Raw genomic sequence first — 23,404 nt, forward strand, 5'->3', positions numbered from 1 at the left:
CTCCTTGGAACAGAGATGATTGCGAGGAGATTTGATAGAGGTATTCAAAATCATGAAGGGTCTAGACAGAGTAGATAGAGAGAAAATGTTCCCATTGGCGGAAAGGTCAAGGACCCAGAGGGCATAGATTTAAGGTGATTGGCAAAAGAACCAAAGGCGACATGAGGAAAAGCTTTTACACAGCGAGTGGTTAGGATCTGGAATGCACTACCTGAGGGGGTGGTGGAGGCAGATTCAATCATGGCCTTCAAAAGGGAACTGGATAAGTTCTTGAAAGGAAAAAAAATTGCAGGGCTACAGGGAAAGGGCGGGGGAGTGGGACCAGCTGGATTGCTGTTGCACAGAGCCAGCACAGACTCGATGGGCCGAATGGCCTTCTTCCATGCTGTAACCTTTCTATGATTCTATGGGGGAAAAATTGGATAAGGGTCCGTTTCGGGCGGGTGTCGCGTGATCCTCTATTACCCCGCGCCCAATGGCCCCGCGCAGGCAGGACGCAAGTTTGGGCTCACCCAAGAACTCACCTGCAATCTGCGTCCCTTTCCAGGCCTTGCACATGGAATCAATGCAATTTACACTTTCCACCACCAGAGAGAGTGCAATCTCTTAAAGGGAGGATGTTTCTTAGAAATCTCTTAAAGGTAGCTGGTACCTGTTATTTGCTGAAAATAAAAGTCTACTGTCTGCATGGAGGCATCGCACACGTAAAACACAGAGACAGGTCCCATCCCTATGTTTACACGCTGATGAGTTTTGTTAAAACATTGAATAAAGGTTGCACACTACTAAATCCCACATCCTCCAATCTGCACGCTGGACCTCACCAATCTGCCGATCTGAGTTGGTACCAGGCCTGTGAGAGTGCGTACACCAAGGTTCTCCACTGGTGCACTAGAGGCCTTGGTGCAAGAGGTGGACAGAGGAGGGACCTCCTATATCTACAGTGGGGGGGTGGAGGGGCAAGAGGCCCTCCAGACATATATCCAAAAGGCAGTGGGAGACTAAGTCAATGTCAGGCGCACAGCATCATGAACATGGATGCAGTGCAGGAAGAAGTTCAATGTTTTGACATGAGTGGTCAAGGTGTCTGAGGTCAACTGTCAAGTGGCGTCTCCTACCAACCGCACCACGGACTACACCCCCATCACCCACATACCAATAAACTCTTTCCATCAGTACTCAACTCTTCCAATCAGATACTTCCTCTCACCCTTACACATTACCACTGTTTCAAGCCGCCCACCCACAACTCACAGGCCACACACACTGACAGCTATTCAACCGTGACAGGCACATCATCCAGATACACGTCCTGCTTTCTTGCAGGAGAAGGTGGCGGATATCAGGAGACAGCAAGTGGCATTTAGCCCGTTGAGCCTGTTCCACCATTCAATGAGATCATGGTGGACCTGTGACCTCACTCCATATACCCACTTTAGCCCCATTCCCTTAATACCCTTGGTTCACCGAAATCTATCAATCTCAGATTTAACATTCACAAGTGAGCTAGCATCAACTGCCGTCTGCAGAAGAGTGTTCCAAATGTCTCCCACCCTTTGCAAGTAGAAGCATTTCCTAACTTCACTCCTGCACGACCTGGCTCTAAATGTTGGGCTATGTCCCCACGTCCTAGTATTCAAGTCTAGGAGATCTCCAAAAACAGTTACAAATGTCTTGACAGCCAGAAGCAATAATCCAGCCACCAACCTGTAAATCCTGCATGGTCCCTTTAAGTAGCACCGGTGGGGGGTCCTCCAGGCACTCGAAGACACGTTCAGATGGTCGGGGTTAAGACTGTGCGTTGAGTTGAGCGTTAAATCACAAAATGGTGTCTATCACTTTAAATCAGCGTTGCACTCTGATTGAAGCCATTTTCTCCCTACTTTACATGATCCCAATGTTCGTTATCTGCGCCTGCACTAACTCCTATACCAAGATGGCATCCGGCGCATGTCACCCTGGAAACGTGCGTGCGCATCCAAGACGCCATCTTGGATGTCGGAGAGGCCGTGTAGCGCCGAAACAACGGGCGCCACACGGCCCAATTTAGCGCCCTAAGTATGGGGGCCGTATGTTCTGGTTTGGGACCAGGGCGTTTACTTCATAGCAGACAGTACAGGGTGGAGTCCGCCCCAGATACTTTCTTTGGTCAGTGCCCCTCCCACAAGTGCCCCCTCCCAGTTCGTTGCCCTCTTGTGCCTCATTCTAATGGCCACGGTTGAGGTCCTGGCCTTAGTCAGTGACAGTCAGCAGGCCATCCGGCCACAGTGGGTTTCCCAGCTGACACTGATCCTGTGCTGACCCGGCCCAGGCTCACGCCCTTTCTCTGGGAGTCACTGGATTGTGATTGGAATCGAGAACCAACAACAACAACAACAACGTGCATTTTTAAAGCACCTTCAATGCAGTAAAACGTCCCAAGGTGCTTCACAGGAGCGATTATCAAACAAAATTTGACACCGAGCCACATAAGGAGATATTAGGACAGGTGACCAAAAGCTTGGTCAAAGAGATCGGTTTTAAGGAGGAGAGAGAGGTAGAGAGGTGGAGAGAGAGGTAGAGAGGCAGAGAGGTTTAGGGAGGGAATTCCAGAGCTTAGGCTCTGGGCAGCTGAAGGCACGGCCGCCAATGGTGGAGCGATCAAAATCGAGGATGCGCAAGAGGCCAGAATTGGAGGAGCGCAGAGATCTCGGAGGGTTGTAGGGCTGGAGGAGGTTACAGAGATAGGGAGGGGCGAGGGCCATGGAGGGATTTGGAAACAAGGATGAGAATTCTAAATTGTTGTGAATTTTAAATTGACTCCAATTCTGACTGGCCACAGCAGTACAAAGGGAGGAAAGCACTGGGTGACTCAGCTGCTGATAATTGGCATCCTGTTTATACATAACATAGTATCCAGCTGAGAAAGGTCGCACACAGCTGCCAAAGGAGCCCCCTCCTCCGCACTCGCCTGACACCGTCCCCTCGGAGACGGGGGCTGTAAATCTCTGCTGGGATGCCCATTGACTCTCCTTTTCATGTGAGTCTCAGGTGTGTGTTTCTTGATCTGAGAGGCAGCCCCTTCCTTCCATCCGCTGTTAAATTGCAAAGACTGACAATGTTCATTAATGTCTAGACTCTCTATCTACAGCACCCGGGGCACCCCGGCCTGACTCCACACCACCCCCCCTCTTTTCACACCAAGATGTGAAACAAAACATGCCTGCTGTCAACAACACCCCCACCCCTCCCTCCCCCACCCCATTCCCGCCCATTCCAAAAATATCCACTCTGGGGAATCCAGCTAGACTCCACGCACTGAATGTGTGAAATTTATCTCCCAGTAGCAAAACGTCCCAGGGCGCTTCACAGGCCTTATCAAACAGAATTTGACGCCAAGCCACATAATGAGCTATTAGGACAGGCTTGGTCACAGAAGTAGGTTTTAAGGAGAGTCTTAAAAGAGGAGAGAGAGGTAGAGAGGCGGAGAGGTTTATGGAGGGAATTCCAGAGCTTAGGGCCCAGGCAGCTGAAGGCACGGCCGCCAATGGTGGAGCGATTAAAATCAGGGATGAACAAGAGGCCAGAGTTGGAGGAGCGCAGAGATCTCGGAGGGTTGTAGGGCTGGAGGAGGTTACAGAGATCAGGATTAAAGTGGAAGTGGGCCTCTGATCGTGATTTGCGGGAGAAGGCCTCGCTGCCGCACTTGTTAAAAGCCCTTTTCCCAACACTAAGCTGCAGAACCAATTCATTTGCATGACACAGCAGGCCCTGGGCCACAGTCAGATGGGAGGCCCTCACTCACACCAAACTACCAACTGCTGTTTTATTGGGTTTATTTGATTAAAAGCTTTTTACTCGCCATTACCCAAGTACTTAGGGATCAATAGGCTCTTTGTAGTGTTAAAGATCCCGGCAGAAGGTGGAAATGTGTGCGAGATTGAGGTCTAATGAGTGCCTGGGGCCTATTTACTCACAAATGCCCGAAACCACTGCCCTTGCAAGTGCTTGTGACAGTTTAGTGTCCCAATGGGGCAGGTCAGCAGGTCTAAATAGTCAGCAGCTGCTTCATCTAATCCTTAATGGACTCTCCAGCCTGACACTTTCTCGCCCAGCCCAATTAAATCCTGCTTGACGGCCTAGTTTACATCCCAGGATTTATTTATCTGTGGGAAAAGGCCCGAGCTCAGCTTCTCTGCTGCTTGCTCGGTGACAGCCAGTCCCGAGCTGGAGGAAAGGAACAGAGCCGTATGGCAGGGGGGGGGTGCTTCCGATTTGGAGGCTGACTGGCTGTTGGGCAGGAAGGCCTGCGGTACTAGGCCGCAGCTGGGGACCGGAGAAGGGGGAGGGAGGGACAGATAGCGGGGGGAGAGGGGAGTGATCGAGGGTCGGCCTGGAGATCAGGAGGGAGGGCTCTGGAGATCGGGGTCGGGGGGAGGGGGAGCATTGAATCGTGGGGAGGGGGAGATCGCGGCAGAAGATTTGCTTGAGGGACGGGGGGGTTGGGGGAAGCACTCCTGCTCCTCCTGGCCCACAGGCAGTGCTGGAAAGGCCCTCACCTGCTGGATTCGGCAGCTCGCGCCTCCCTTCAGCTGCTGGGTTTCCCGAGCCCTGGGAAATCTGGCCCGCAGCCGTTAAATCCGAATGGCTGCCAAAATCTGAGGCACGCAGCCTCATTAACATATTTAAATGACCCGCCTCTCGAGAGCAGGTTACTCACCCGCCCCCCGACTCGGTCCGGAGATAAACCAGAAGTCGGCACGTTCATGGCAGGTTGGGGTTGGGTTTCCCATTTTTAAGAATTAACCCCCCACCCCGACCCTCTCCCGCCTGTTCTGGGAGGTTTAAACTCCCCCCGTTGTTTCCATTTGAGGGGGAGACCAGAACTAGGGGCCATAAATGTAAGATAGTCACTAATAAATCCAATTGGGAATTCAGGAGAAACTTCTTTACACAGGGAGTGGTGAGAATGTGGAACTCTCTACCACAAGGATTAGTTGAGGCGACCAGCATAGATGCATTTAAGGGGACGCTAGATAAACACGAGGGAGAAAGGATTCGAAGGGTATGCTGATGGGGTGAGATGAAGAGGGGAGGGAGGAGGCTGGTGTGGAGCAGGGATCTGTTGTGCTGTTAGATTCTACATGAAGTTAGGTGGCACTTTGAAGGGGGCTGTGATTTCTGACAGGGTGGAGGAGCCCAGCACCGGGCAGGGAGTGCGAAGGGGCCGGAGAGTTCTTGGTCACCTGGTGCACTGGCCTCAGATACACCACACTGACAACCCAGAGAGTAAGCGTTATTTATACAATGGGGTGGCAGAGCGAGCACTGAGAGCCCACCCTCAGACTGGGACCCCAACAAACTCCTCGTCATCCTCACTGTGAAGCAGAAACATTAGGGGCTGAAACCGCCCGATGGGACAATCCCTGCAGTGCCGTTGCTGAATATCTGGACAGGGTTTACGGTGGGGTATTGGTTTTTGGTGAGTTTAAAGCCCTACCATGGCAGTTAGAGACTTTGAATTCAGTTTGAAAAATCTGGAAACATAAACTAATTTCAGTAAAAGTGACCCTGAAACTGTCGGATTGCCATTAAAATCCAACTGGTTCCCTGATGTCCTTTAGGGGAGGAAACCTGCCTCGTTACCCGGTCTGGGCCTACACGTGACTCCAGTCCTACACCAGCACGGTTGATTCTTAACTGCCCTCTGAAGCAGCCTAGCAAACCATTCAGTTGTATCAAACTGCTACCCGTGGTTCCAGAAGGCCCATCACCTCCTCCTCAGGGTTACTTGGGATGGCCAATAAATGCCGGCCTTGCCAGTGGTGCCCACATCGTCAGAATGAATATATCATTAAACCTTAAATCAGTGCAGCACAGAAAATACTCGATTAGAACTCGCAGCTTAAGTGAAAGACCAACTCCTGGGGGGTTTGATTTCTGTGCGGTGTGATTTGTTTTGAGTGAGATTGTGTGATAAGCCCTGGGAGCAGATACACCAGGCCAGGCTCTCACTCACCTCCATTAAACCGGAGAAGAAAGGACGGGCTGGGTCTCCGTCCCTTTTCCAGGGATGGCTCTTCCACAGAAGCCACAGCGGACGAGCAGGAGAATCCCCACCCAAGTTCAGTCCAGTCAGAATAACAACATCGATCTCGGTATTGCCCCCCATGTTGTGTTTATAAAGCTCCTTTAGTGTAGAAAAGCATCACCGAGCATTTCATATGTGTCGGCCTTGGATCAGTATCCCTCTCGCCTCTGAGTCAGAAGGTCGTGGGTTCAAGTCCCACTCCAGGCTGAGACTCCAGGTCCGTACTGAGGGAGTGCAGCACTGTCGGAGGTGCCGTCTTTCGGATGAGACGTTAAACCAGGGACCCATCTGTCCTCTCAGGTGGACGTAAAAGATCCCATGGCACTATTTTGAAGAAGACCAGGGAGTTATCCCTGGCATCCTGGCCGATATTTATCCCACAGCCAACACCTAAAACAGGTTATCTGGTCATTATTTCATTGCTGTTTGTGGGATCTTGCTGTGCGCAAATTGGCTGCCGCATTTCCCTACATTACAACAGTGCCTACACTTCAAAACAAAAGTGCTTGATTGGCTGTAAAGCGCTGAAGTCCTGAGTTGCGAAAGGCGCTATATAAATACAAATCTTTTCTTCATAGAGGAGTAGGGTAAAAATAGAGCCAAGACAAAGAAGGAGATATCAGGAGGAGTGACCAAAATCTTGGTCAAAGTGTTGGGTTATAAGAGAGTCTTAAAGAAGGAGAGGAAGATGGAGAGGTGGAGAGGTTTAGACAGGGAATTCCAGAGCTTCGGTCCGAGATGGCCTGGAGGCACGGTCACCAATGGTGGAGTGAAGGGAGTGGGGATGTCACAAGAGGCCAGAGTCAGGGGAATGGAGAATAGGACTGGAGGAGGTAACAGTGATAGAGAGGGGCGATGCCATGAAAGGATTTAGGGGGCTTTAAATACGGGGAGGGAGGTGACGAGGCTGTGGTGCCAAGGGAGGGGTTCCAGAAAGTGGGGAATAAGGAGTGATCTGACTTCAGATGAGCAGAGAGAGTGCACAGAGGGGCTGGAGGGGATTACTGGGTCGGGAGGGGTGAGGCTCGACCCACTCAAAGATGAAGGCCAGGATCTTAAAATCAATTGGCTGGGGCACTGAGTGCAAGTGGGACCCCGTGAGGACAGGGGCGATGGGGCGGTGGGGACCGTGGGGTGGGGCGATGGGGACTGTGGGGTGGGGCGATGGGGACTGTGGGGTGGGGCGATGGGGACTGTGGGGTGGGGCGATGGGGACTGTGGGGCGATGGGGCGATGGGGACTGTGGGGTGGGGCGATGGGGACTGTGGGGTGGGGCGATGGGGACTGTGGGGGGGGGCGATGGGGACTGTGGGGTGGGGCGATGGGGACTGTGGGGTGGGGCGATGGGGACTGTGGGGTGGGGCGATGGGGACTGTGGGGGGGGGCGATGGGGACTGTGGGGTGGGGCGATGGGGACTGTGGGGTGGGGCGATGGGGACTGTGGGGGGGGGCGATGGGGACTGTGGGGGGGGGCGATGGGGACTGTGGGGTGGGGTGATGGGGACTGTGGGGGGGGGGCGATGGGGACTGTGGGGTGGGGTGATGGGGACTGTGGGGTGGGGCGATGGGGACTGTGGGGGGGGGCGATGGGGACTGTGGGGTGGGGTGATGGGGACTGTGGGGTGGGGCGATGGGGACTGTGGGGTGGGGCGATGGGGACTGTGGGGTGGGGCGATGGAGACTGTGGGGTGGGTGATGGGGACTGTGGGGTGGGGCGATGGGGCGATGGGGACCGTGGGGTGGGGCGATGGGGACCGTGGGGTGGGGCGATGGGGACTGTGGGGTGGGGCGATGGGGACTGTGGGGTGGGGCGATGGGGACTGTGGGGGGGGGCGATGGGGACTGTGGGGGGGGGCGATGGGGACTGTGGGGGGGGGCGATGGGGACTGTGGGGCGAGGGGGACGGTGGTGATGGGGTAATGGGGACGGTGGTGATGGGGTAATGGGGACGGTGGTGATGGGGTAATGGGGACGGTGGTGATGGGGTAATGGGGACGGTGGTGATGGGGTAATGGGGACGGTGGTGATGGGGTAATGGGGACGGTGGTGATGGGGTAATGGGGACGGTGGTGATGGGAGAATGTTGGTGCATTCGGGAGATTTGTGGAGAGAAGTTGCAAACTGGAATTAAAGAAATCGACTTTAGTCCTCATTCGGATTATTCAGGGTGAATTGCCTTCATTCACCTGAGGCCCAGCACAGACCTCTCTGCAGCATTGTGTTAAAAAGAGCGTTGCCGTGTGAACTGCCCCACATTTCACGTACAGCCACAACCCCCGGCCCCTGTGATCCTTTGTAAAGTGTCCTGTTGTGTGATGCTGTTTATTAGGATCCTGCTGTGAATCCTCTCCCATCAACTGACTGAGAGATGAGCTCATTCACTCATCCAAAGCCCTCCCCCTCCATTAGTTCAACTAGAATCTGCTCCCTTTAAGAATATGTCGACCTGTCCCTTGCTGCCTCAGTGGAGTCAGGCACCACCCAGTGTGGTACGGAGATCAGCGGTTCAATCAGGAGTAAGTTGTGTTGCTGGAATTGGCCTCGGTGTCCCTGGGATACGGAGGTAACTCTTTCCATCACATGTCTTCAATACCAAGTTATAGTCCAGCAATTTTATTTTAAATTCACAAGCTTTCGGAGGCTACCTCCTTCCTCAGGTGATCGTTCACCTGAGGAAGGAGGTAGCCTCCGAAAGCTTGTGAATTTAAAATAAAATTGCTGGACTATAACTTGGTGTTGTAAAATTGTTTACAATTGTCAACCCCAGTCCATCACCGGCATCTCCACATCATGTCTTCAATAGTTCAATAGAGTCAGGGATAGTTCCCTTAGTCTGGAAGCTCGCTCCAGACTAAGGGAACTAGTTCCTATTGTCAAAAAAGAGGACAAATCTGAGCCGGGGAACTACAGGCCCATCAGCCTGACATCAATTATTGGGAAGATGCTAGAAGGGATGGTAAGAGAGGCCCTTTATGATCACTGGGAAAGCGAAGGGGCCATTAGAAATACAGCTGTAGTGCTGAAGGCTTGTGCTCCAGAACTAGCTGCGCCTCTAGCCAAGCTGTTCCAGTACAGCTACAACACTGGCATCTACCCGACAATGTGGAAAATTGCCCAGGTATGTCCTGTCCACAAAAAGCAGGACAAATCCAATCCGGCCAATTACCGCCCCATCAGTCTACTCTTGATCATCAGCAAAGTGATGGAAGGTGTCGTCGACAGTGCTATCAAGCGGCACTTACTCACCAATAACCTGCTCACCGATGCTCAGTTTGGGTTCCGCCAGGACCACTCGGCTCCAGACCTCATTACAGCTTTGGTCCAAACATGGACAAAAGAGCTGAATTCCAGAGGTGAGGTGAGAGTGACTGCCCTTGACATCAAGGCAGCATTTGACCGAGTGTGGCACCAAGGAGCCCTAGTAAAATTGAAGTCAATGGGAATCAGGGGGAAAACTCTCCAATGGCTGGAGTCATACGTAGCACAAAGGAAGATGGTAGTGGTTGTTGGAGTCCAATCATCTCAGCACCAGGAAATTGCTGCAGGAGTTCCTCAGGGCAGTGTCCTAGGCCCAACCATCTTCAGCTGCTTCATCAATGACCTTCCCTCCATCATAAGGTCAGAAATGGGGATGTTCGCTGATGATTGCACAGTGTTCAGTTCCATTCGCAATGAAGCAGTCCGAGCCTGCATGCAGCAAGACCTGGACAATATCCAGGCTTGGGCTGATAAGTGGCAAGTAACATTCGCGCCAGACAAGTGCCAGGCAATGACCATCTCCAACAAGAGAGTGTCTAATCACCTCCCCTTGAAATGCAACGGCATTACCATCACCGAATCCCCCACCATCAACATCCTGGGGGTCACCATTGACCAGAAACTTAACTGGACCAGCCATTTAAATACTGAGCAGGTCAGAGGCTGGGTATTCTGTGGCGAGTGACTCACCTCCTGACTCCCCAAAGCCTTTCCACCATCTACAAGGCACAAGTCAGGAGTGTGATGGAATACTCTCCACTTGCCTGGATGAGTGCAGCTCCAAAATCATTCAAGAAGCTCGACACCATCCAGGACAAAGCAGCCCGCTTGATTGGCACCTCATCCACCACCCTAAACATTCACTCCCTTCACCACCGGCGCACTGTGGCTGCAGTGTGCACCATCCACAGGATGCACTGCAGCAACTCGCCAAGGCTTCTTCGACAGCATCTCCCAAATCCGCGACCTCTACCACCTAGAAGGGCAAGAGCAGCAGGCAAATGGGAACAACACCACCTGCACGTTCCCCTCCAAGTCACACACCATCCCGACTTGGAAATATATCGCCGTTCCTTCATCGTCGCTGGGTCAAAATCCTGGAACTCCCTTCCTAACAGCACTGTGGGAGAACCTTCACCACACGGACTGCAGCGGTTCAAGAAGGCGGCTCACCACCACCTTCTCAAGGGCAATAAGGGATGGGCAATAAATGCTGGCCTTGCCAGCGACGCCCACATCCCGTGAACAAATAATAAAAAAAAACATGGCTTCTGAAAAAATAGGTTCCACCTAACAAAGGTGATAAGAGTTTTTTGAGGCAGTCACTAGGATAGTGAATGAGGGTAATCTGATAGACATTGTCTACCTGGACTTTCAGAAAGCCTTTGATAAGGTCCCTCACACTAGGTTACTTCACAAGATAGAATCTTGTGCTATGAGTAAGAATTTGAAACGCTGGATTAGGAATAGGCATGTTACTGGTGGTGTCCCCCAGAGATCAGTCCTAGGCCCGCTACTCTTCACAGTCTTTATTAATAACCTGGACAGTGGTGTTGGGAGTATGGTCAGTAAGTTTGCAGATGATACCAAAATCTGTGCAAGGGTTAATAGAGTAGAGGAGTGCAATCAAATCCAAAAAGGTTTACATGTGCTGGGGGAGTGGGCTACATAACGGCCAATGGCGTTTAATTTAGATAAATGTAGTGCCATGCATGATGGTTGGTCAACACAGAATACACAGTTGCAGGGAACATTACTGAAAGAGATCCTGGTGTTATTGTGCACAGATCATCGATGGCTCATGATCAATGTAGAGAAACTGTAGATAAAGCTAACAAGATATCACAGTATATCACAGTATATCATTGTATCACAGTATATCACAGTATATCACAGTATATCATTGTATCACAGTATATCACAGTATATCATTGTATCACAGTATATCACAGTATATCATAGTATATAATAGTATATCATTGTATCACAGTATATCACAGTATATCATAGTATATAATAGTATATCACAGTATATCACATATCACAGTATATCACAGTGTATTCTATTTTGGACAGTTACATGGGTAAGATGGGTATAGAAGGATATGGGCCAAGTGCAGGCAATTGGGACTAGCTTAGTGGTATAAACTGGGCGACATGGACATGTTAGGCCGAAGGGCCTGTTTCCATGTTGTAAACTTCTATGATTCTATGATTCTATAGTATATCACAGTATATCATAGTATCACAGTATATCACAGTATATCACAGTATATCACTGTATATCACAGTATATCACAGTATATCATAGTATCACAGTATATCACAGTATATCACTGTATATCATAGTATATCACAGTCTATCATAGTATCACAGTATAGGCAGAAGGCTGGAAATTATAGACCAGTTAGCCTAACATCTGTGGTGGGTAAAATTTTGGAGTCTATTATTAAGGAGACAGTAGCAGAACATTTGGATAAACATAATTTAATAGGACAAAGTCAGCATGGCTTTACGAAGGGGAAGTCATGTATGACAAATTTGCTTGAGTTCTTTGAGGACATAACGTACAGGGTGGATAAAGGGGAACCAGTGGACGTAGTGTATTTAGACTTCCAGAAGGCATTCGACAAGGTGCCACATAAAAGATTATTGCTCAAGATAAAGAATCACTGGATTGGGGGTAATATTCTGGCATGGGTGGAGGATTGGTTATCTAACAGGAAGCAGAGAGTTGGGATAAATGGTTCATTCTCGGACTGGCAACCAGTAGCCAGTGGTGTTCCGCAGGGATCGGTGCTGGGTCCCCAACTCTTTACAATCTATATTAACGATTTGGAGGAGGGGACCGGGTGTAACATATCAAAGTTTGCAGATGATACAAAGATGGGAGGGAAAGTAGAGAGTGAGGAGGACATAAAAAACCTACAAGGGGATATAGACAGGCTGGGTGAGTGGGCGGAGATTTGGCAGATGCAATACAATATTGGAAAATGTGAGGTTATGCACTTTGGCAGGAAAAATCAGAGAGCAAGTTATTATCTTAATGGCGAGAAACTGGAAAGTACTGCAGTACAAAGGGATCTGGGGGTCCTGGTGCAAGAAGATCAAAAAGTTAGTATGCAGGTGCAGCAGGTGATCAAGAAGGCCAACGGAATGTTGGCTTTTATTGCTAGGGGGATAGAATATAAAAACAGGGAGGTGTTGCTGCAGTTATATAGGGTATTGGTGAGACCGCACCTGGAATACTGCATACAGTTTTGGTCTCCATTCTTAAGAAAAGACATACTTGCTCTCGAGGCAGTACAAAGAAGGTTCACTCGGTTAATCCCGGGGATGAGGGGGCGGACATATGAGGAGAGGTTGAGTAGATTGGGACTCTACTCATTGGAGTTCAGAAGAATGAGAGGCGATCTTATTGAAACATATAAGATTGTGAAGGGGCTTGATCGGGTGGATGCGGTGAGGATGTTCCCAAGGATGGGTGAAACTAGAACTAGGGGGCATAATCTTAGAATAAGGGGCTGCTTTTTCAAAACTGAGATGAGGAGAAACTTCTTCTCTCAGAGGGTAGTAGGTCTGTGGAATTTGCTGCCCCAGGAAGCTGTGGAAGCTACATCATTAAATAAATTTAAAACAGAAATAGACAGTTTCCTAGAAGTAAAGGGAATTAGGGGTTACGGGGAGCGGGCAGGAAATTGGACATGAATTTAGATTTGAGGTTAGGATCAGATCAGCCATGATCTTATTGAATGGCGGAGCAGGCTCGAGGGGCCGATTGGCCTACTCCTGCTCCTATTTCTTATGTTCTTATGTTCGTATATCACAGTATATCACAGTATCATAGTAGGTACTGCACAGGAGGAGGCCATTCGGCCCATTTTCGGCTCTCTGAAAGAGCAATCCAATTAGTCCCGTTCCCCTGCCCTTTCCTCATAGCTCTGTAATTTTTACCCTTCAAATATTTATCCAATTCCCTTTTGAAAGTTATAATTGAATCTGCTTCCACCACCCTTTCAGGCAGCATTTTCCGGATGATAAAAAATCGCTGGGTAAAAAAAGTTTCCTCATGTCGCCTCTGGCTCTTTTGCCAATCACCTTAAATCTGTGTCCTCTGGTCACCGATCCTTCTGCCACTGGAAACAGTTTCTCCTTATTTACTCTTATCAAAATCGATCATGATTTTGAACACCTCTATCAAATCTCCCCATAACCTAAGGAGAACAAACCCAGGTTCTCCAATATTTCCTCATAACTAAAGTCCCTCATCCTTGAAACCATTCTAGTAAATCTCCTCTGCACCCTCTCCAAGGCCTTCACATCCTTCCTAAAGTGCGGTGCCCAGAATTGGACACAATACTCCAGCTGAGGCCTAACCAGTGATTTATAAAGGTTTAGGTATTGGGTTGTATGAATAGAACCATTCAGTGTAAATCATATTGACACTATACTGGTCATTAATCAGACCACATCTGGATTACTGTGCCCCCCACACGGTGGGTGATATAGTGGCCTTGGAAAAGGTCCTGAGAATGATTCCTAGCTTAAAGGACCTCAGCTACTCAGACAGGCTCAAGGACCTATTTACTTTTTTACCTGTTTACCTATTTACTATTGGTCTGTTTACTTTAGAGCAGAGTAGACTTAGAGGTGACCTGATAGAGGTCTATAAAATAATTAAAGGGCTAGATAGGGTCCCTATTGATAGATTATTCCAGTTTATTACATGCTGCCCCTCGGCAACATCGTACAGGTTCCACATGTACGCTGACGACACCCAGCTCTATCTCACCACCACCTCCCTCGACCCCTCCACTGTCTCTCATTTGTCACACTGCTTGTCCAACATCCAGTATTGGATGAACAAAAATTTCCTCCAATTAAATATAGGGAAGACTGAAGCCATTGTCTTTGGTCCCCACCACAAACTCCGTTCCCTATCCACCGATTCCATCCCCCTCCCTGGCCACTGTCTGAGGCTGAATCAGGCCGTTTGCAACCTTGGCGTCCTATTTGACCGATGAGCTTCTGACCTCAAATCCTCTCCATCACCAAGACCGCCTACTTCCACCTCTGTAACATCTTCTGACTCTGCTCCTGCCTTGGCTCATCTGCTGTTGAAACCGTCATCCAGGCCTTTCTTACCTTTCAACTGGACTATTCCAATGATCTCCTGGCCGGTCTCCCATCTTCCACCCTCCAAACTTGAGCTCATCCAAAACTCTGCTGCCTGTATTATAACTCGCACCAAGCCTCATTCTCCCATCGCCCCTGTGCTCGCTGACCTACACTGGCTCCCGGTCCAGGTACACCGCAATTTTAAAATTCTCATCCTTGTTTCCTGGCCCCTCCCTATCTCTGTAACCTCCTCCAGCCCTACAACCCTCCGAGATCTCTGCGCTCCTCCAATTCAAATTCTGGCCTCTTACACATCCCCGATTTCCTTCGCTCCTCCATTGGCGGCCGTGCCTTCAGCTGCCTAGGCCCTGAGCTCTGGAATTCCCTCCCCTAAACCCCTCCACCTCTCTCTCCTCCTTTAAGACACTCCTTAAAACCGACTTCTTTGACCAAGCTTTTGGTCACCTGTCCTAATATCTCCTTATGTGGCTCAGTGTCAACTTTTGTTTGATAATCACTCCTGTGAAGCACCTTGGGACGTTTCACCATGTTAAAGGCTCTGTATAAATGCAAGTTGTCATTGTTGTTGTTTAACAGATTGGGGAGGACCAGGGAACACAAGTTTAAACTATGTAAGAGTAGGAATAGACTGGATATTAGACGGTTCTTCTTTTCCTAGAGAGTAGTGAACCTCTGGAATACATTGCCAGCTGGTGTGGTGAGTGCTGACTCTCTCTATACCTTCAAGAGGGAGTTGGACTGGGGCAGAGATCGAATCTTATTGAAGGTTAGTGTCTTTATAGATAACATTTGGTCCATGTGATCTCCTGGAAAGGTTTCGATTGCCTGAGGGGGTCGGAGAGGAATTTTCCAGAATATTTTTCCCCTATTGGCCCTGGGTTTTTTTGCCTCTGCCAGGAGATTACATGGCTGCGGGGGTGGATGGGAGGGAAGAAGTGTTTAGTCATGATGGACCGGCCATCATGTTGTGGGGCAGGCTTGATGGATGAGCTGGTCTTTTCCTGCCCATCAATTTTGTATGTTCACATATCACTGGATGAGTGGGAGCACCTTCAGAAGAGGAGGGGAGAGAGGTCCCTCATCCTGACCCTCTGCTCCATGACCCTTTACTCCCTGACCCTCTGCTCCCTGACCCTCTGCTCCCTGACCCTCTGCTCCCTGACCCTCTGCTCCCTGACCCTCTGCTCCCTGACCCTCTGCTCCCTGACCCTCTGCTCCCTGACCCTCTGCTCCCTTATCCTCTGCTCCCTGGCCCTCCGCTCCTTGACCCTCTGCTCCCTTATCCTCTGCTCCCTGACCCTCCGCTCCTTGACCCTCCGCTCCTTGACCCTCTGCTCCTTGACCCTCTGCTCCTTGACCCTCTGCTCCTTGACCCTCTGCTCCCTGACCCTCTGCTCCCCGACCCTCCACTTTGAGACCCTCTGCTCCCTGACCCTCCACTCTGACACCCTCTGCTCCCTGACCCTCTGCTCCCTGACCCTCTGCTCCCTGACCCTCTGCTCCCTGACCCTCTGCTCCGAGACCCTCTGCTCCGAGACCCTCTGCTCCGAGACCCTCTGCTCCCTGACCCTCTGCTCCCTGGCCCTCTGCTCCCTGACCCTCTGCTCCCTGGCCCTCTGCTCTGAGTCCCTCTGCTCCCTGACCCTCTGCTCCCTGACCTTCTGCTCCATGGGGAATGACTCTGGTCATTATCACATTGCTGTTTGTGGGAGCTTGCTGTGCGCACTGTTCCCTACATTACAACAGTGACTACAATTTGCAAGTATTTAATTGCCTGTAATTCGCTTTGGGACGTCCTGAGGTTGTGAAAGGCGTTTTATAAACACAAGTTCTTTCTTTCCATGTTAAATCCGCACCCCCCACCCGCCCCAGCACTGGTCGCCAGGATTTCCAGCTCAGTCTTACATTTGGTTCTGGTCACTTTCGGTCTGGTGTCAGACGCACGGGCAGGAGAGGAGGCCTGCAGCCCCTCAGAAACCTCCTCCTCCCTCCGCCGCACCTAGTGCCTTCATTCAGGTCACATTCTCTCAACATTGGAGCCCCTCATCACCGTTAGACTCCCGGCTGCCATGAAGCAGGCCTCATGGGGTGGGCCAGCCTGAGGCTGAGAGATGAACCGTAGAGTGAGGGGGGAACAGGCAGCCCAGCACTGGGCACCCAGAGATGGCGGGGGTGGGGGGAAGAGACCAGAAGGCGTCTTCCTCTCAGTCACGGCTTAGTCAGTTGTGGCTCAGTGGGCATCACTCTCACCTCAAAGTCAGAAGGTCATGGGTTCAAACCCCACCCCAGAGACTCAAGCACAGAATCTCGGCTGACACCCCAATGCAGTTCTGAGGGAGTGCTGCACTGTCGGAGGATGTCGTCTTTCAGCTGAGATGTTAAACTGAAGCCTTGTCTGCCCTCCTGGGTCGATGAAAAAGATCCCATGACACTATTTCGAAGAAGAGCGGGGGAGTTCTCCCCGGTGTCCTGGCCAATATTTATCCCTCAACCAACATCACTAAAAACAGATTATCTGGTCATTATCTCATTGCTGTTTGTGGGATCTTGCTGTGCACAAATTGGCTGCTGCGTTTCCTACATTACAACAGTGACGACACTTCAAAAGTACTTCATTGGCCATTAAATGGCTTTGAGACTTCATAAAGTATTTCATTGGCTGGAAAGCACTGCAGGGTCGTCTTGAGTCCATGAAAGGCGCTATATAAATGCAAATCTTTCTTTCCTGACTGACCCAGAGGTACAACACAAGCGAGCACCATTATCCAGCTGGGTGGGACTGCCCTCACCTGGTTCCATTCCTATCTATCCCGTCGTAGCCAGAGAATCACCTGGAACGATTTCCCTTCCCGTTCCCGCACCATTACCTCTGGAGTCCCCCCCTCAAGGATCTATCCTCGGCCCCCTCCTATTTCCCATCCACATGCTGCCCCTCGGCGACATCATCCGACATCAGATTCCACATGAACGCTGATGACACCCTGAGCCCTGTGCTCTGGAATTCCCTCCCTAAACCTCTCCTCCTCTAAGGCGCTCCTTAAAACCTCTCTCTTCGACCAAGCTTTTGGTCACCTGTCCGAATATCTCCTTATGTGGCTCGGTGTCAATTTTTGTCTGATAACCGCTCCTGTGAAGCACCATGGGATGTTTTACTACGTTAAAGGCTCTGTATAAATGCATGTTTGTGTTGTTGAGCTCCAGGCCTGATGAAACAAGTCGGTTTATCGTTGGAGAAGGTGCGAGATGGCGGGCGACAATCTGACTGGAATTTGTTTGTTGATGATTTTTCCTCGAAAGGTCACCGTTGTCTCTGAGACCCGGGGTTCTTCGCATGGCATTGGTTCCCCGTCGGCTCCGGCCCCCTCCTGTGGTACAGGTTTCCCAGGCACTGGGCAGTGTCTGCTCCCTCACCCAAGGGTCCATTCTGCACGTGAGATTGTGGGCAGCGAGTGGCCACATTCCTGGAGCCCACTCCCTGAACACACCCCACATCCACAGGGCTCCCTGGATAGGCATCAGGAGCAGGAACCCTGGCCGAATGGACCCTTCCCAGCTCAGGGACACCAAGGCCCAATTGTACTCTTCTGACTGTTCCAGATTAGCAGAACCCTGGGCAGGGTCTCCAACCCTCCAGGATTGTCCTGGTATCTCCAGGAATTAACGATTAATCTCCTGGTCACCGCTGTGAGGGTGAAACCAGGAGAAAACTCATAAGGGCCTTAAAAACAAAATGGGTAGATTTTGACTTTGCAATAGTGTAAAAGAGATGATAGTGAGAGTGCCTGTATTACATCTCTCCCTTCAATGGAAATAAGCAGGGGGAGGGGCATAAAATGGGCTTCTTTGGCTTTAAAGCTGTCTCTCAGTCTCGCTCTCTCTCTCTCTCTCTGTCCTCTCTCTTCCTCGGTCCTGCTCTCTCTCTCTGTCCTGCCCTCTCTCTCTCTTCGTGCTGCTCTCTCTCTCTCTGTCCAGCTCTTTCTCCCACTCCCTTTTTACCCACCCTCTCTCTGCCCTGGTCCCTCTCTTTATGTCCTGCTCCCTCTCTCCCTCTCTCTCTGCCCTGCTCCCCCACTCTCACTGCCCTAGTCCCTCTCTCTCTGCCCTGGTCCCTCTCTCTCTGCCCTGGTCCCTCTCTCTCTGCCCTGGTCCCTCTCTCTCTGCCCTAGTCTCTCTCTCTCTCTGCCCCAGTCCCTCTCTCTCTGCCCCAGTCCCTCTCTCTCTGCCCTAGTCTCTCTCTCTCTATGCCCTAGTACCTCTCTCTCTGCCCTAGTCCCTCTCTCTCTGCCCTGGTCCCTCTCTTGCTAAGCCCTAGTCCCTCTCTCTCTCTGCCCTAGTCTCTCTCTCTCTCTGCCACAGTCCCTCTCTCTCTGCCCCAGTCCCTCTCTCTCTGCCCTAGTCTCTCTCTCTCTATGCCCTAGTCCCTCTCTCTCTGCCCTAGTCCCTCTCTCTCTGCCCTGGTCCCTCTCTCTCTGCCCCAGTCCCTCTCTCTCTGCCCCAGTCCCTCTCTCTCTGCCCTAGTCTCTCTCTCTCTATGCCCTAGTCCCTCTCTCTCTGCCCTAGTCCCTCTCTCTCTGCCCTGGTCCCTCTCTTGCTAAGCCCTAGTCTCTCTCTCTCTCTATGCCCTAGTCCCTCTCTCTCTGCCCTGGTCCCTCTCTCTCTGCCCTAGTCCCTCTCTCTCTGCCCTGGTCCCTCTCTTGCTAAGCCCTAGTCCCTCTCTCTCTGCCCTTGTCCCTCTCTCTCTGCCCTGGTCCCTCTCTCTCGATGCCCTAGTCTCTCTCTCTCTCTCTGCCCTAGTCCCTCTCTCTCTGCCCTGGTCCCTCTCTTGCTAAGCCCTAGTCCCTCTCTCTCTGCCCTGGTCTCTCTCTCTCGATGCCCTAGTCTCTCTCTCTCTCGATGCCCTGGTCTCTCTCTCTCTAAGCCCCAGTCCCTCTCTCTCTGCCCTGGTCCCTCTCTCTCTGCCCTGGTCCCTCTCTCTCTGCCCTGGTTCCTCTCTCTCTGCCCTAGTCTCTCTCTCTCTCTGCCCTGGTCCCTCTCTCTCTCTGCCCTGGTCCCTCTCTCTCTCTGCCCTAGTCCCTCTCTCTCTGCCCTGGTCCCTCTCTCTCTGCCCTGGTCCCTCTCTCTCTGCCCTAGTCTCTCTCTCTCTCTGCCCTGGTCTCTCTCTCTCTGCCCTGGTCCCTCTCTCTCTGCCCTAGTCTCTCTCTCTCTCTGCCCTGGTCCCTCTCTCTCGATGCCCTAGTCTCTCTCTCTCTCTGCCCCAATCCCTCTCTCTCTGCCCTAGTCCCTCTCTCTCTGCCCTAGTCCCTCTCTCTCTGCCCTGGTCCCTCTCTCTCGATGCCCTAGTCTCTCTCTCTCTCTGCCCCAATCCCTCTCTCTCTGCCCTAGTCCCTCTCTCTCTGCCCTAGTCCCTCTCTCTCTGCCCTAGTCCCTCTCTCTCTGCCCTGGTCCCTCTCTCTCGATGCCCTAGTCTCTCTCTCTCTCTATGCCCCAGTCCCTCTCTCTCTGCCCTGGTCCCTCTCTCTAATCCCTAATCCCTCTCTCTCTGCCCTGGTCCCTCTCTCTCTGCCCTGGTCCCTCTCTCTCTGCCCCAGTCCCTCTCTCTCTGCCCTGGTCCCTCTCTCTCTGCCCTGGTCCCTCTCTCTCTGCCCTGGTCCCTCTCTCTCTGCCCTGGTCCCTCTCTCTCTGCCCTAGTCTCTCTCTCTCTGCCCTGGTCCCTCTCTCTCTGCCCTGGTCCCTCTCTCTCTGCCCCAATCTCTCTCTCTCTGCCCTAGTCTCTCTCTCTCTCTGCCCTGGTCCCTCTCTCTCTGCCCTGGTCCCTCTCTCTCTGCCCTAATCCCTCTCTCTCTGCCCTAGTCTCTCTCTCTCACTGCCCTAATCCCTCTCTCTCTGCCCTGGTCCCTCTCTCTCTGCCCTGGTCCCTCTCTCTCTGCCCTGGTCTCTCTCTCTCTGCCCTAGTCCCTCTCTCTCTCTGCCCTGGTCCCTCTCTCTCGATGCCCTAGTCTCTCTCTCTCTCTGCCCCAATCCCTCTCTCTCTGCCCTAGTCCCTCTCTCTCTGCCCTAGTCTCTCTCTCTCTCTCTGCCCCAATCCCTCTCTCTCTGCCCTGGTCCCTCTCTCTCTGCCCTGGTCCCTCTCTCTCTGCCCTGGTCCCTCTCTCTATGCCCTAGTCTCTCTCTCTCTCTCTGCCCTAATCCCTCTCTCTCTGCCCTAGTCTCTCTCTCTCTCTCTGCCCTAATCCCTCTCTCTCTGCCCTAGTCTCTCTCTCTCTCTCTGCCCTAATCTCTCTCTCTCTGCCCTAATCCCTCTCTCTCTGCCCTAGTCTCTCTCTCTCTCTCTGCCCTAATCCCTCTCTCTCTGCCCTAGTCTCTCTCTCTCTCTCTGCCCCAATCCCTCTCTCTCTGCCCTAGTCTCTCTCTCTCTCTCTGCCCCAATCCCTCTCTCTCTGCCCTAGTCTCTCTCTCTCTCTCTGCCCTAGTCTCTCTCTCTCTCTCTGCCCTAATCCCTCTCTCTCTGCCCTGGTCCCTCTCTCTCTGCCCTGGTCCCTCTCTCTCTGCCCTGGTCCCTCTCTCTCTGCCCTGGTCCCTCTCTCTCTGCCCTCGTCCCTCTCTCTCTGCCCTAGTCTCTCTCTCTCTCTCTGCCCTAATCCCTCTCTCTCTGCCCTAGTCTCTCTCTCTCTCTCTGCCCTAATCCCTCTCTCTCGATGCCCTAGTCTCTCTCTCTCTCTCTGCCCTGGTCCCTCTCTCTCTGCCCTGGTCTCTCTCTCTCTGCCCTGGTCTCTCTCTCTCTGCCCTAGTCTCTCTCTCTCTCGATGCCCTAGTCTCTCTCTCTCTCTCTGCCCCAATCCCTCTCTCTCTGCCCTGGTCCCTCTCTCTCTGCCCTAATCCCTCTCTCTCTGCCCTGGTCCCTCTCTCTCTGCCCTCGTCCCTCTCTCTCTGCCCTAGTCTCTCTCTCTCTCTCTGCCCTAATCCCTCTCTCTCTGCCCTAGTCTCTCTCTCTCTCTCTGCCCTAATCCCTCTCTCTCGATGCCCTAGTCTCTCTCTCTCTCTCTGCCCTAGTCCCTCTCTCTCTGCCCTGGTCCCTCTCTCTCTGCCCCAATCCCTCTCTCTCTGCCCTGGTCCCTCTCTCTCTGCCCTGGTCCCTCTCTCTCTGCCCTGGTCTCTCTCTCTCTGCCCTGGTCCCTCTCTCTCTGCCCTGGTCCCTCTCTCTCTGCCCTGGTCCCTCTCTCTCTGCCCTGGTCTCTCTCTCTCTGCCCTGGTCTCTCTCTCTCTCGATGCCCTAGTCTCTCTCTCTCTCTCTGCCCTGGTCCCTCTCTCTCTGCCCTGGTCTCTCTCTCTCTGCCCTGGTCTCTCTCTCTCTGCCCTAGTCTCTCTCTCTCTCGATGCCCTAGTCTCTCTCTCTCTCGATGCCCTAGTCCCTCTCTCTCTGCCCTGGTCCCTCTCTCTCTGCCCCAATCCCTCTCTCTCTGCCCTGGTCCCTCTCTCTCTGCCCTGGTCTCTCTCTCTCTGCCCTGGTCCCTCTCTCTCTGCCCTGGTCCCCCTCTCTCTGCCCTGGTCCCCCTCTCTCTGCCCTGGTCCCTCTCTCTAAGCCCTAGTCTCCCTCTCTCTCTGCCCTGGTCCCCCTCTCTCTGCCCTGGTCCCTCTCTCTAAGCCCTAGTCTCTCTCTCTCTCTGCCCTAGTCCCTCTCTCTGCCCTAGTCCTTCTCTCTAATCCCTAATCCCTCTCTCTCTGCCCTAGTCTCTCTCTCTCTCTATGCCCTAGTCTCTCTCTCTCTATGCCCTGGTCCCTCTCTCTCTATGCCCTAGTCTCTCTCTCTCTATGCCCTAGTCTCTCTCTCTCTATGCCCTCGTCCCTCTCTCTCTGCCCTAGTCTCTCTCTCTCTATGCCCTAGTCTCTCTCTCTCTATGCCCTAATCCCTCTCTCTGCCCTAGTCCTTCTCTCTAATCCCTAATCCCTCTCTCTCTGCCCTAGTCTCTCTCTCTCTATGCCCTGGTCCCTCTCTCTCTATGCCCTAGTCTCTCTCTCTCTATGCCCTGGTCCCTCTCTCTCTATGCCCTAGTCTCTCTCTCTCTATGCCCTCGTCCCTCTCTCTCTGCCCTAGTCTCTCTCTCTCTGCCCTGGTCCCTCTCTCTCTGCCCTGGTCCCTCTCTCTCTGCCCCAATCTCTCTCTCTCTGCCCTAGTCTCTCTCTCTCTCTGCCCTGGTCCCTCTCTCTCTGCCCTGGTCCCTCTCTCTCTGCCCTAATCCCTCTCTCTCTGCCCTAGTCTCTCTCTCTCACTGCCCTAATCCCTCTCTCTCTGCCCTGGTCCCTCTCTCTCTGCCCTGGTCCCTCTCTCTCTGCCCTGGTCTCTCTCTCTCTGCCCTAGTCCCTCTCTCTCTGCCCTGGTCCCTCTCTCTCTGCCCTGGTCCCTCTCTCTATGCCCTAGTCTCTCTCTCTCTCTCTGCCCTAATCCCTCTCTCTCTGCCCTAGTCTCTCTCTCTCTCTCTGCCCCAATCCCTCTCTCTCTGCCCTGGTCCCTCTCTCTCTGCCCTGGTCCCTCTCTCTCTGCCCTGGTCCCTCTCTCTATGCCCTGGTCCCTCTCTCTCTCTCTATGCCCTAGTCTCTCTCTCTCTCTATGCCCTAGTCTCTCTCTCTCTCTGCCCTAATCCCTCTCTCTCTGCCCTAGTCTCTCTCTCTCTCTCTGCCCTAATCCCTCTCTCTCTGCCCTAGTCTCTCTCTCTCTCTCTGCCCCAATCCCTCTCTCTCTGCCCTAGTCTCTCTCTCTCTCTCTGCCCTAGTCTCTCTCTCTCTCTCTGCCCTAATCCCTCTCTCTCTGCCCTGGTCCCTCTCTCTCTGCCCCAATCCCTCTCTCTCTGCCCTGGTCCCTCTCTCTCTGCCCTAATCCCTCTCTCTCTGCCCTGGTCCCTCTCTCTCTGCCCTCGTCCCTCTCTCTCTGCCCTAGTCTC

This window comes from Heptranchias perlo, chromosome 25 (assembly GCF_035084215.1).
Source record: "Heptranchias perlo isolate sHepPer1 chromosome 25, sHepPer1.hap1, whole genome shotgun sequence".
Lineage (NCBI taxonomy): Eukaryota > Metazoa > Chordata > Chondrichthyes > Hexanchiformes > Hexanchidae > Heptranchias > Heptranchias perlo.